At 40.5% G+C, this 8,868-nt stretch overlaps 1 non-coding gene across 1 annotated transcript; it reads right to left on the bottom strand.

Annotated features, from left to right (window-relative positions):
- Positions 1-8,173: 8,173 nt before the first annotated feature.
- Positions 8,174-8,281, bottom strand: LOC130955817 (small nucleolar RNA R71). Its single transcript, XR_009076911.1, has one exon. It is a non-coding gene; the product is annotated as a small nucleolar RNA R71 (small nucleolar RNA).
- Between the last annotated feature and the right edge of the window lie 587 nt (positions 8,282-8,868).

The following is an 8,868-nucleotide window of genomic DNA, read 5'->3' as shown; positions in this document are numbered from 1 at the left end:
TCTCCTTCATCAAGTCTTAATATTCCCCTCTTCCTCTTTCTAGCTATGTACTTTAATAATTGTAATTCTTTATTTTGTTCTGGATAGATTGTTGTTCCTTTGTTTTCTTTCAATAATGCAATTTGAGGTAATTCATGATAATTGTGACTTCCTTGATTGTTGTTGTTGATTCTTTGCAATAATTGTTGTTAGATTTCATTCTTGTTGTTGATTTACTATGCTTTCCTTTTATGCCTTCCGAGTGTTTGATGAAATGCTAGGTTGGGTTTTAGTGTAGGTTTTGTTCCTCTTGGCCTAGGTAGAGTAATTAGTGACTCTTGAATTATCTAATCCCTTTGTTGATTGATAATTAGAAGTTGCTAATTGATTTGAATACCTCTAAAGCTAGTCATTCCTCTAGGAGTTGATTAGGACTTGAGGAATCAAATTGATTCATCCACTTGACTTTCCCCCATGGTTAGAGGTTAACTAAGTGGTAGCAATGAACAATTCTCATCACAATTGAGAAGGATAACTAGGATAGGACTTCTAATCTTTATACCTTGCCAAGAGCTTTTTATAGTTGTTAGTTTATTTTCATTGTCATTTACTTTTCATGCTTCTTATCCAAAACCCCAGAATAACTCATAACCAATAACAAGACACTTTATTGTAATTCCTAGGGAGAACGACCCGAGGTCCAATACTTCGGTTTATAAATTTAGGGGTTTGTACTTGTGACAAACAACTTTTTGTATGAAAGGGTTATTGTTGGTTTAGAAACTATACTTTACAGCGAGATTTCATTAGTGAAATTCTAAACCGTCAAAAATCCAATCATCAAGTACCCCACTCCATCACCACTGATAATGACACTCAATTCACCGACTCGACCTTCAAAGACCTGGTAGCCAGTATGAAAATCAAACATCAATTCACATCAGTGGAACATCCACAAGCAAATGGATAAGCCGAGGCTGCAAACAAAGTCATATTGGCAGGATTGAAGAAAAGATTGCAGGACGCAAAAGGAGCATGGGCCGAGGAATTTCCACAAGTGCTTTGGGCTTATCGAACCACACCTCAGTTTGCCACAGGAGAAACACCCTTCCGACTTGCTTACAGCATAGAAGCCATGATACCGGTTGAAATCAACGAGCAAAGCCCAATGGTGAACTTCTACGACGAGGTTGGAAACATAAAGGGGCACAAAGAAGAACTCGAACTTCTCCCTGAAGTCCGCGAATGAGCCCATATTAGAGAAACAGCATTGAAGCAAAGGATGGCGAACAAATACAACCAAAAAGTCATTCGAAGGAGCTTCGCCTCAGACGACTTGGTCTTAATCAGAAATGACATAGGAGTCAACAAGTCTGGGGAAGGAAAGCTCGCCGCTAATTGGAAGGGACCATACAAGATTAGGGAAGTCCTAGGAAAAGGTTATTATAAGGTGACCGACTTAAACAGCACCGAGTTACCCAGGTCGTGGCATGCTTGTAATATGAAAAGGTACTACAATTAAAAGCGAACTCTACTCCTTGATGTACTCTTTTCCCAATTTCATGATTTTTTTTCCTAAGTAAAAGGGTTTTTTCTGAAGAAAGGTTTTTAACGAGGCATCACAGTAGAGACTAAGAGGTCACAGATATCCTGAAACCCTTAGTAGCGATAAAGTACCTTTGCAAATAAATAAAGATCTTTTTCAAATATCTCTTATAAATTCCTTCTCGCTTTCTACGAAACGCGCCGACTTAAGCTCGGCAAAGCGTGAAAATCCCATGAACCGACCTAGATGGTCGTTAGGATAAAACGACGAGGTACAAGTCGGTATAAAGAGGTTATAAAAGTCGATCGTGAATAAACTCGGAAATTAACCGATTAACAAATCAGAAATTTCGAGAAACAAAGAAATGCATCGCAAAAATAACCTAAGTTATAAAAACTCAATATCAAAAATTGAGCACAAGGAATACCAAAAAGAGGTCAGAAAACTCATGGAAAGCAATAAAAGACTGTCTCAAACTTTCAAAAATCCAAAAGCTTAAAAGAGATAGCCGGCTAAGAAAAGGTTTTCAGAACAAAAAAGATCAAAAAAGGTTTCGAAAACCTAAAACAAAAAGAGCATGCACACAACCAACAAAAATAACCTAAACCCTTGTCCAAAAAAGGGTATTTTTAAATATTTAAATATTTTTTTTATGGCCATAAAAGGCCAAACAAGTGTCAACCGCCTACCACAACAGCATAAAAATAAATAGTTTAAAAAAGTGGGGACCCACAGGCCGGGCCCCATATAGCCAGAGATAATTTTTCAAAGGGCATCACCATCACCACCTGGAAGAATAGTCAGAGCACCACCAGAGTCAGGGAGAGAGACATCCATAGGAGTTGGAGGGGAAGTTTCAGGAACCTTGGAGGAACTCGGAGCATCATCCGGTCGGGGAGGAGACTCTATAATTCTCTGGCCCCGAGTCTTCAACTCGGATTCAGATACAGGTCGGGGATGAGACACAATGGCCCCATCAATTACGACCTTATCCGGATCCAAGGGTGAGAGATCCAGGTCGGGAGCAAGAACCCCGACCTGTTCCTTAAAAATTCTCCACGCCTCCTCGGACCCCTCGGCGATAGAGTCCTCCAGCTCCGCATAAGCGTCCCGAGCCTTCAGTAGATCTTTTTTGACCTCCACAGGGTCCTAGAACAAACTTGAGTAGCTCTGCTCCACCTTCTCCCGTAGGCCCTTCGCCATAGAGCATCGGCCCATCAACTTCTCCCCCTCCTTCCGGAGATTATCCCTCTCTTCCCTCAGCTTGGTAACCTCCTCCTTCAGACTCCTCTCAGATTCTTGATACAAAAGAATCCTCCCCTCTAGCTCCTCAGCCCTTTGGGATGAGCCCAAAGAGCTAAGGGGAGCCTTCTCAAAAATATCAAGAAATTTGCTGCACACCCCCACTGCTCTAACACTCTCCTAAGCCAGAATAGTAAGGTGGTTCCGAAGAGAAGCATCATCCATACTTATACGTGTATAAGGATAGATATGCTCCCAGATGAATTGACGCGCATCCACCTTGGCCTCACCTTCAAAAGGAGAGCCAGACTCTAGAGCCTTGCGTTTTTTCTTTTCTAGCTCATGAGAAGGTCGGGAAGAAGGAGGCGGCAGAGAAGAAGCCGAGGAAGAAATAACGATAGGTCGGGCAGGGGTCCCCAAGCTGTGAGAAGAAGGGGGAGGAGAAGGACCGGTCACCCTGGCACCACCAACCTTGGCGCGGGATCTAGCCTTGACCTCCTGAACCCTCTGGTAAGACTCCCTCGAATTCCTCTTCGCCATCTCTGCAAAAAACTATTAAGTAAAAAGTCAATAAGACAAATCGGAGAAAACAACTCGGAAAATCAGAAGACCCAACAAACCAATATGGCACTACCTAATTGGGCATGCACGAAGGTCGGGGAACCCTGGAGGAATTTCTTGGTATCCAAATAAAGGGCTCTTCCCCAAACTTCTCGGAGGAACCCAATGATGGCAGCCTCCACCTCGTCCAAATCATCTAAACTATATTTCTCGCAAGGAGAGGCCTCTAACCAGTACAGAAGAAAGCGAGGGGAAGAATTTTCATCCAGGAAAAAAGGGTGGTGACCCTCTACAGCTTGCACTTTGAAAAAGAAATTTTTAAAGTTATGGAAGGATTCATCAAAAAGGGTAAAGACTCTCTGGCCTTGTATAGCCCGGAAAGAAACCCATTGTTGTTTGTTATTTTGCCCACTGAAGGGCTTAGTCATGTGAAAAAGAAAAAGGAAAATCCTCAAAGAAGTCGGAAAATCTAGGGCATGGCTAATGAATTGATAAATTTTCAAAAAACCCCAAGAGTTGGGGTGGAGCTGTGTTGGAGCAACACGGCAGTGGCCTAAAACATCCATTTCAAAGTCGAAAAAAGGGAGAAAAATGCCTAGGCGGGTAATCATACTCTCATACATATAGAAAAAATGAGGGGCTGCCTCAGAGGCCCTCCCAAAGCAAACCCAGTCTTCGGGACCCGGGACAATCAGTTCATATTTTGGCTCGTCCTCATCAGAGGTACAAAGCCTATGATGAGTGCGGAGGTTGGTGATGAAGTCCGTGTCAACAAGGGGTTCTTCCCCCAAAATCGTGACATCCACCCACTGAGCGAGAATTTCAACAGAAGACATTTTTTGTTTTTCTAGAAAAAACCTACAAAGAAAAGAAAAAAAGGATCAAAAATAGGGTCTCTAAAGGGGCCTGGAGTCAGATCCTTGACAAACAAAATCTACGACCAACTCTCCTCTCAAGTAAAAAATATGCAACTCTACAAAGAAAAGATAAGAAAAGAAGTTGACATTTTTTCTTCTTGCAAGAAAATGGAAGCAACAACACTCGAAAAGGAAGGAGCTTTCTTCTTTCAATCAAAGGGTGCAGATGCAAAAGTTTTCAGAAACAAAACAAACAAGAAGAAGGGAAAATATTTATACACACGTTAGGGACACAAAGGTAAAAATAACACAGACCATTCAAAAGTTGCACCGTTACTGATGAGCGGATAATTTATACGCTTTTTGGCATTGTTTTTAGTATGTTTTTAGTAGGATTTAGTTAGTTTTTAGTATATTTTTATTAGTTTTTAGCTAAAATTCATTTTTCTGGGCTTTACTATGAGTTTGTGTGTTTTTCTGTGATTTCAGGTATTTTCTGGCTAAAATTGAGGGACCTGAGCAAAAATCTGATTCAGAGACTGAAAAGGACTGCAGATGCTGTTGGATTCTGACCTCCCTGCACTCGAAGTGGATTTTTTGGAGCTACAGAAGCCCAATTGGCGCGCTCTCAACGGCGTTGGAAATTAGACATCCTGGGCTTTCCAGCAATATATGATAGTCCATACTTTGCCCAAGATTTGATGGCCCAAACCGGCGTTCAAAGTCACCTTCAGAATTCCCAGCGTTAAACGCCGGAAGTGGCACCAAAGTGGGAGTTAAACGCCCAAACTGGCATAAAAGCTGGCGTTTAACTCCAAGAAAAGTCTCTACACGAAAATGCTTCAATGCTCAGCCTAAGCACACACCAAGTGGGCCCGGAAGTGGATTTTTATGTCTTTTACTCATCTTTGTAATTCTTAAGCTACTAGTTCTCTATAAATAGGACCTTTTACTATTGTATTTTTCATCTTCGGATCATCTTTGGACATCTAGTTCTTAGATCAGATCTTGGTTCCTCTGGTTCCCTCTCTGGGGCCGAAACCAATGATCACACTATCACTTATGTATTTTCAACGGTGGAGTTTCTACACACCATAGATTAAGGTGTGGAGCTCTGCTGTACCTCGAGTATTAATGCAATTACTATTGTTCTTCTATTCAATTCAGCTTGTTCTTGTTACAAGATATCACTTGTTCTTCAACTTGATGAATGTGATGATCCGTGACACTCATCATCATTCTCACCTATGAACGTGTGACTGACAACCACCTCCGTTCTACCTTAGATTGAGTGAATATCTCTTGGATTCCTGATACACGATGCATGGTTGATCGCCTGACAACCGAGCGCTCGCCTGACAAACGAGCCAGCCATTCCGTGAGATCAGAGTCTTCGTGGTATAGGCAAGAACTGATGGCGGCATTCAAGAGAATCCGGAAGGGCTAACCTTGTCTGTGGTATTCTGAGTAGGATTCAATGATTGGATGACTGTGACGTGCTTCAAACTCCTGAGGGCGGGGCGTTAGTGACAGACGCAAAAGAATCACTGGATTCTATTCCGGCCTAATTGAGAACCGACAGATGATTAGCCATACTGTGACAGAGCATAGGAACGTTTTCACTGAGAGGATGGGAGGTAGCCACTGACAACGGTGAAACCCTTGCATAAGCTTGCCATGGAAAGGAGTACGAAGGATTGGATAAAGACAGTAGGAAAGCAGAGAGACGGAAGGGACAATGCATCTCCATTCGCTTATCTGAAGTTCTTACCAATGAATTGGATAAGTATCTCTATCTTTATCTTTATGTTTTATTCATCATCTATACCCATTTGAGTCTGCCTGACTAAGATTTACAAGGTGACCATAGCTTGCTTCATACCAACAATCTCTGTGGGATCGACCCTTACTCGCGTAAGGTTTATTACTTGGACGACCCAGTACACTTGCTGGTTAGTTGTGCGAAGTTGTAGTGATCACAATTTTGTCCACCAAGTTTTTGGCGCCGTTGCCGGGGATTGTTTCGAGTATGGACAACTGACGGTTCATCTTGTTGCTTAGATTAGGTATTTTTTTTTCTTCAGAGTTCTTAAGAATGAGTTCTAGAGTTTCATGATGATCTGTTGAAGTCTAGCTGGCTGTGAAGCCATGTCTAATCTTATTGGACCGAGGTTTCAACTTATCATCACAAGAGCTTGTTGATTTCTATCAATCTTGCTATTGGAGCAATGATCTGCTAAGGCTTGGCTGGCCATTGGCCATGTCTAGTGTTTTGGACCGAAGCTTTCTTTGAAAGCTTGGCTGGCTGTGAAGCCATGTCTAATTCCTGGACCAAGTCTTAGACTAGCATTGCAATGATTCCTGGAATTCAAATTAAGAATTCTGATACCTTTATTTTCTTTTTCCATATAATTTTTGAAAAAAGCACAAAAAATTTACAAAATCATAAAAACCAAAAATATTTTATGTTTCTTGTTTGAGTCTAGTGTCTTATTTTAAGTTTGGTGTCTTGCTTGCATTGTTTATTTGATCTTGGGTCTATTTTCAAGTCAATAATATAGAGAACTGAAGATTCAGTACATGCAGCAGAGGAATTATACAGAAAAAGCTGGGCATTCAAAACGCCCAGTGAAGAAGGACAGACTGGCGTTTAAACACCAGCCAGGGTGCCTGGTTGGGCGTTTAACGCCCAAAAAGGTAGTGCATTGGGCGTTAAACGCCAGAATGGATACCATTATGGGCGTTTAACGCCAGGATGGCACAAGAGGGAAGATTTTGTTTTAAATGCAAATTTTTTCAAGTTTTCAAAGTTTTTCAAAATCAAATCTTTTTCAAATCATTTATTTCAATCAAACCTTTTTCAAAATCAATTTCTTTCCTTTTTCAAAGATACTTGCTAACAATTAATGATTTGATTCAACATTTCAAGTATGTTGCCTTTTCTGTTGAGAAAGGTTTAATGTTTGAATCATATCTTTTCTTGTTAGCCAAGTCATTATTTTTTAAAATCAAATCTTTTTAAAATTGTTTTCAAATCATATCTTTTCAATCATATCTTTTTAAAAGCATAACCTTTTAATCAAATCTTTTTAATCGCATCTTTTTCAAAATAGTTTTCAATCATATCTTTTTAAATTCTAATTTCAAAATCTTTTTCAAAAATTACTTGATTTCTTTTCTACTCTTGGTTTTCGAAAATCAATTAAAGTTTTTCAAAATGTTTTTAAAATCTTTCTAATTTAATTTTCGAAATTTCTTCCCCTCTTCTTGCATCCTTCTATTTATGGAGTGCTACTCCTCCTCAATGCACAATTCGAACTCTATCTCACTAAGTTCGAATTCTTCTACCTCTTCCTTCTATTTTTCTTTCTCTCTGACACCTCAAGGAATCTCTATACTGTGACATAGAGGATTCCATATTTTCTTTTTCTCTTCTCCTTCATATGAGCAGGAACAAAGACAAAGGCATTCTTGTTGAAGCTGACCCTGAACCTGAAAGGACCCTGAAGCGAAAGCTAAGAGAAGCTAAGGCACAAACTCTCTGTAGAGGACCTAACAGAAATCTTCAAAGAAGAAGAACCCATGGCAGCCGAAAATAACAACAATGCCAACAATGCAAGGAAGATGCTGGGTGACTTTACTGCACCTACTCCCGACTTCTATGGGAGAAGCATCTCTATCCCTGCCATTGGAGCAAACAACTTTGAGCTTAAGCCTCAATTAGTTTCTCTAATGCAACAGAATTGCAAGTTCCATGGACTTCCATTGGAAGATCCTCATCAGTTCTTAGCTGAATTCTTGAAAAAACTGTGACACTGTCAAGACTAATGGGGTTGACCCTGAGGTCTACAGACTTATGCTATTCCCTTTTGCTGTAAGAGACAGAGCTAGGACATGGTTGGATTCACAACCTAAAGAAAGCCTGAACTCTTGGGAAAAGCTAGTCAATGCCTTCTTGGCAAAGTTCTTTCCACCTCAAAAATTGAGTAAGCTTAGAGTGGAAGTCCAAACCTTCAGACAGAAGGAAGGTGAATCCATCTATGAAGCTTGGGAAAGATACAAACAATTGATCAGAAAATGTCCTTCTGACATGCTTTCTGAATGGAGCATCATAGGTATTTTCTATGATGGTCTATCTGAACTGTCCAAGATGTCTTTGGATAGCTCTGCTGGAGGATCTCTTCATTTGAAGAAGACGCCTGCAGAAGCTCAGGAACTAATTGAAATGGTCGCAAATAACCAATTCATGTACACTTCTGAAAGGAATCCTGTGAACAATGAGACAAATCAGAAGAAAGGAGTTCTTGAGATTGATACTCTGAATGTCATATTGGCTCAGAACAAAATATTGACTCAGCAAGTCAATTTGATTTCTCAAAGTTTGTTTGGAATGCAAAATGCACCAGGCAGTACTAAGGATGCTTCATCTGAAGAAGAAGCTTATGATCCTGAGAACCCTTCAATGGAAGAGGTGAATTACATGGGAGAACCCTATGGAAACACCTACAATCCTTCATGGAGAAATCATCCAAATCTTTCATGGCAGGATCAACAGAGACCTCAACAAGGTTTCAACAACAATAATGGTAGAAGAAACAGGTTTAGCAAGCCTTTCCCATCATCTTCTCAGCAACAGACAGAGAGTTCTAAGCAAAGCCACTCTGACTTAGCAACCATGGTCTC

The sequence above is a fragment of the Arachis stenosperma genome, chromosome 1 (genome assembly GCF_014773155.1).
Source record: "Arachis stenosperma cultivar V10309 chromosome 1, arast.V10309.gnm1.PFL2, whole genome shotgun sequence".
Classification (NCBI taxonomy): Eukaryota; Viridiplantae; Streptophyta; class Magnoliopsida; order Fabales; family Fabaceae; genus Arachis; species Arachis stenosperma.
This window is presented reverse-complemented; position numbering and strand designations above follow the sequence as displayed.